This window comes from Myotis lucifugus, unplaced genomic scaffold (genome assembly GCF_000147115.1).
Source record: "Myotis lucifugus unplaced genomic scaffold, Myoluc2.0 scaffold_295, whole genome shotgun sequence".
Taxonomy (NCBI): Eukaryota; Metazoa; Chordata; class Mammalia; order Chiroptera; family Vespertilionidae; genus Myotis; species Myotis lucifugus.
In genome coordinates, this window is record NW_005871343.1 from 873,224 (window position 1) to 879,229 (window position 6,006).

The following is a 6,006-nucleotide window of genomic DNA, read 5'->3' on the forward strand; positions in this document are numbered from 1 at the left end:
ATTATTAATGCAGGATCCTCATATCCAACACTATCCACCTGTATAGGGGTGGTTAATTGATTTTTTTAAGTTAAAGTAGGGAGTCATAAAAGATGATACAACCATGCCTTAAAATTTTAATTTTAACTTAATACATATGAGTGTCCTTCCATTCCACAACTGTGGTGTTGACCCAAGGCCTTCTTCAGGGGAAAACTGCTTATTGGATCCACCTGGTCTTTATTTTTAAAAATATACTTCTATGTATCAAGGTTACCAGTTTCCATTTCTTAGAAGTAGAGTGAGAACTTAAACTCTCTTAAGAAGCACCTGAGTTGGAGACTTTTTCCAGGTTTCTATCATTTTCCCCAGGTCTTTACAACCATCTTCTCTATGCCTAATTCAAAAGCTAGTTTTTACCATGTCATCCAGTAATTCCACTTCTGGGGATATATCCAAAGGAAATGAAATTGACATCTTGAAGAGATATCTGCACCCCCATGTTCATTGTAGCATTATTCACCTCAACCAAGACATGGAAACAATCCATGTGCATTGATGGATGAATGGATAAAAAAAAATGTAGTAAGTCTAGTGGATGCTTCTTTGTCTTTAGATCTTTTGTTCATCAGTTTGTTGTTCATTAGCTTCCCCATATGAGTGAGATCATGTGATACTTAGCTTTCTCTGACTGGCTTATTTTATTCAGCATAATGCTTTCCAGGTCCCTCCATGCTGTTGCCAATGGCAGGGAGTTCTACACACAACAGGCGACCAAAGAAAGCATGTCTGAGGATGATTGCTGGGGGCCAGAGTGGGCGTGTCCACCTGAAGCAGCAGCTCCTAGCTCAGCTTCTTTTCCAGCCCCGCCCCCCCCTCCCCCCGCCCCGCCCCAGCCTGATGAATGCCTTATAGCCAAGTGACGTCATGCTTTTTTTTGTCATTGGTGGCTCCCAAGATGACGTCCATGATGGATGGGCCTCTGAGCACCTGGACTAACATGACGAAGTGCTGGCAGTATGTTGGTTCATGCTGGACTACAACGCAGGGCTGCTCTCCTACTACACGTCCAAGGACAAAATGTTGAGAGGCTCTCGCCAAGGCTGTGTGAGACTCGGAGAAGCTGCGATTGGTATGGACGATGAGGACGACAGCAACTTCACGATCATTGTTGAGCAGAAAACCTTCCATTTCCAGGCTCGTGATGCTGATGAGCGAGAGAAGTGGATCTGTGCCTTAGAAGAAACAGTTCTTCAACACACTCCTCATCGTCGAGGTCTGGATTCAGGATTTGTTCCCAGTGTCCAAGACTTTGATAAGAAAATCACAAAGGCTGAGGCTTGCCTGCAGATCTTGATAGAACAATTAAAAATTTTTAATGACAAACTTCAAAACTGCAAAGATGATGAACAGAGAAAGAAAATGGAAACAGTCAAAGAGACAACAAATAGCATGGTAGAATCCATTAAAGGCTGCGTTGTGCTGCTGCAGATTGCTAAAGACGGATGTAATGCGGAGAATCATGCACATGGAATTATAAGTACTATGAATCCTGTAGAGGCAATATATCAACCTAGTCCCTTGGAGCCTGTGATCAACACAATGCCTCTTCAGACTGTCTTACCTCCAGAACCCCGTCAGTTGTGTAAGTCAGAGCAGCATCCATCTTCCCTACCAGTTGGACCTGTATTCGCTACCTTGGGACATCATCAGACTCCAACACCAAATAGTACAGGCAGTGGGCACTCACCACCTAGGAGCAGTCTAACTTCTCCAAGCGATGTCAGCTTGTCTCCAAATACAGTCCAGAGTTCTCTTATTCTAGAGGTGAAGATGAATTCTATGACCCTGATGAATTTCATCAAAGTGGCTCATCCCCAAAGTGCTTAATAGATTCCTCTGGATCTGCTTCTGTCTTAACCCATAATAGCTCAGGAAATAGTCTCTAGTATCTAGATACCGCAGAATCCATTAATTCTTCCTTGTTCAATGGAACAAGTGATGCTGACCTTCTCAATTCCTATGATGAAAGAGATGATGAAGGGGAGGCAGGGCAAGTGGAAAAGCACAAGGGTGTTATCATGCATTTCTTGTCACATGTTAGGCTTGGAATGGATCTTACTAAGGTAGTTCACCCAACATTTATTCTTGAAAGAAGATCTTTTAGAAATGTATGCCGACTTTTTTGCACACCCAGACCTGTTTGTGAGCATTAGTGACCAAAAGGATGCCAGAGACTGAGTGGTTCAGGTTGTGAAATGGTACCTCTCAGCCTTTCATGCAGGAAGGAGAGGATCGGTTGCCAAAAAGCCATACAACCCCATTTTGGGCGAGGCCTTTCAGTGTCACTGGACATTACCAAATGATACCGAAGAGGACACAGAGCTAGTTTCAGAAGGACCAGTTCCCGGGGGTTCCAAAAACAGTGTAACATTCGTGGCTGAGCAAGTTTCCCATCCTCCACCCATTTCAGCCTTTTATGCTGAGTGTTTTAAGAAGAAGATACAAGTCAGTGCTCATATCTGGACCAAATCAAAATTCCTGGGAATGTCAATTGGGGTCCACAGCATAGGGCAGGGCTGTGTCTCATGCCTAGACCGTGACAACCATAACATTTTCACATTCCCCAGTGGTTATGGAAGGTCTGTCCTCACAGTGCCCTGGGTGGAACTAGGTGGAGAATGCAATATTAATTGTTACAAACTGGCTATCGTGCAAATACTGTCTTCCACGTGAAATCTTTGTAAGATTTCTGGGCAAGAAGCACAGAATTACTGCTGAGATTTTGTTCTCCAAATGACAAGAAGTCCTTCTGTTCAATTAAAGGGGAATGGAATGTTGTCATGTATGCAAAATATGCAATGGGGGGAAATGCAATTTTTATAGATACTAAGAAGTTGCCTATAATCAAGGAGAAAGTGAGAAAGTTGGGAGATCAGAATGAGTGTGAATCTCGCTGCCTTTGGAAGGATGTCACTTCCAACTTAAAAATCAGAGATGGTGATGCAGCAACTGAAGCCAAGCATAGTCTTGAAAAAAGACAAAAAGCTAAAGCCCAAGAGAGGAAGGAGAAGGAAAGTCAATGGGACATGAAGACGGAGAATGTTGGGTTTACGATGAACCATTACTGAAACATCTTGGTGCTGCCAAGCATTAGGTTGGAAAATGCAAAGTTTACACGTGATAGCCAGGGCAGTGGGCGTGATTAAGCAACAGTCTTCCTTTGGGAGAACTTTCTTACTCCCTTCTTAGTGCAGTGGTTCCTGTCTCAGGGATACTGGATTTCCAATGCAGATGAACGATTAAAGTGAGAAAAGCTTCTCCTTTTCCTCTTCTGTGGCAGTTACAATTTTGACTTTAGTCCTGAGAAAAACTTCAGGTTTTGAAAACATCATATCTGCTCCTTTTCCAAACCCCAGGCTTTGAAAAGCATTTATAAATCTCAGTCTCAAACTCTCTACTCTAGTACTGCTATTGAGATATACATCATGTTTCCTAGTTCATATAATATTGGGATATATATATATATATATGTATATATATATATGACCTGATGCCAGATTTTTCATAAATATTTCATCTAGTATAAATATTGGTTCCTCTGGCTTGTTTTAGAAAATTAGGGCAATGTATTAAAATCAAGTATTAGGAAATTTCATGGTGTCACCTACAATAACTTTTATTTTGGAATTGTATCTAACTCTGGTTACAGTTTAATTATACTTAATACTTCTTAAGGCTTCATAAAGTATTTTTTCCAACCTTAAAAAAATGTGGTGTATAATATGTACAATGGAATATTATTCAGCCATTAAAAAGAAGGAAATCCTGCCATTTGTGACAACATGGATATATCTAGAGGGTGTTATACTAAGTGAAATAAGTTGGGCAGGAAAAAACAAATACTAAGTGATCTCATTTATATGTAGAATCTTTAAAAAGTTGACCTCACAGAAGCAAAGAGTAGAATGGTGGTTGCCAGGGGGTGGAAGAAATGGGAAGGTGTTGGTCAATGTGTACAAATTTCCAGTTGTAACATAATTAAGTCCTGGGGTGCAATGCACAGCATGGGGACTATAGTTAATAATACCATATTGTCACTTTTCGAAAGAGGACATACAGAAGGCCAAGAGACATGTGAAAACATGCTCAAAGTCACTAATCATCCAAGAGATGCAAATCAAAATGACAATGAGATACCATCTCACACCTGTCAGAATGGTATCATCAACAAAGGACAAGGGCTGGTGAGGATGCGGAGAAAAAGGAACCCTAGTACACTGCTGGTGGGAATGAAGACTGGGGCATCCACTGTGGAAAACAGTTTGGAGTTTCCTCAAAAAGTTAAAAATGGAACTGCCATTTGACCCAATAATCCCACTTTTAGGAATATATCCCAAGAAATCAGAAACACCAATCAGAAAGGATATATACATCCCTATGTTCATAGCAGCACAATTTACAATAGCTAAGATTTGGAAACAGCCTAAGTGCCCATCAGCAGATAAGTGGATTAAAAAACTGTGCTACATCTACACAGTGGAATACTACACTGCGCTAAAAAAGGGAATTCTTATCATTCGCAACAGCATGGGTGGAACTGGAGAGCATTATGCTAAGTGAAATAAGCCAGTCAGAGAAAGACAAATATCACATGATCTCACTCATTTGTGTAATATAATGAACAAGATAAACTGATGAACAAAAACAGATCCAGAGACAGAGAAGCATTGATCAGGCTGTCAAATCTCAGAGAGAAGGCAAGGGAGATGTAGATACCAACCAAAGGGCTTGTATGCATGCATATAAGCATAATCAATGGACACAGACACAAGAGGGGTGAGGGCATGCGCTGAGGGGGGGAAAGGAGACATATGTAATATCTTAATCAATAAAGAATAAAAATTTTAAAAAGACTATCTTGTCATTTGAAAGTTGCTAAGAGAGTTCTCACCACAAAACAAAACAAAATGTAACTACGTGAGTTGATGGGTACATTAGCTACCTATGTGATAATCATTTCATATATGTACATATATCAAATCATCATGTGTGCACCTTAAACTTACACACTGTTATATGTTAACTACATCTCAATAAAATTGGGGGGAGGGAATCAGTTTTTTATCAAGTCACCTGTTCTAAGTCTTTACTTTGCATTCAACCATTTCAGAGCAGATGGAAATAACTGTTTTCTTTGACATCCATATTTCCTCAATTTACATAATGTTAGATTCGATTATGTGAATATAGTGTCGAGTAGAGCTGGCATGGACTAATTTGAGAGAGAATATGACAGCCTGTTGGAAGGCCTGCCCCTCAACTGCTGGATGTGTCCCTGGGTAGTTCCATGAACATCTCCAGCCACGCCTGAACAGTATGCCACGGACACCTGTCAGCTCACAGAATGGACAGAGTGGGCCAAGCTGGAGAGATGGTTAAATGGAGATCTGCCAAGCACACTTCTACTCTACCTTTCGATGCTAGAGTGTCCTGGCCTCAGAGAAGGTAAGTAATTCACTCAGTCAAATAACCAGTGAGTCTCTTCTATTCCAAATCCACACTCTCTACAAGGGGGACCCTAAAAGAGTTTGAGGGATCACTGAATGAACCACAAGCCTTGCCCTGTGAAGGGCCCCAGCATTGGGGAGGGGGGAGCTGAGTGATCTCCAAGGCCCCTCCAACTCTGAACCTGTGAGAATCTCTACTTCACTGGGGCTCTGTGTTTGTCTGGGACTAGAAAGTTGTACTGTATTTTAAACAGCCCGTCAACGTGTCCCCGCAACTGCATGTGTTAGAAGATATGAGATTAAGACATCAAAGCCTAGACCTCAAACTAAAGGTAAAAAATCATTTTTGAGACAATAGTGGAGAAATTTCAGTATGGACCAGGAATTAGATAATACCTAGAAGTTTATTATTAACATGTAATAATAGCATAGAAATTAAGAAGAAAATGCTTCATATTGGGGAGAAATGACCAGATGCTTGGATTTTGCTTGAAAATATCTTATGGAAGACAAACCC

General features: G+C 41.0%; 1 pseudogene; it reads left to right on the top strand.

Annotated features, from left to right (window-relative positions):
• Window positions 1-937: 937 nt before the first annotated feature.
• On the top strand, window positions 938-3,136 carry LOC102427780 (annotated as a pseudogene).
• The last annotated feature ends 2,870 nt before the right edge of the window (window positions 3,137-6,006 follow it).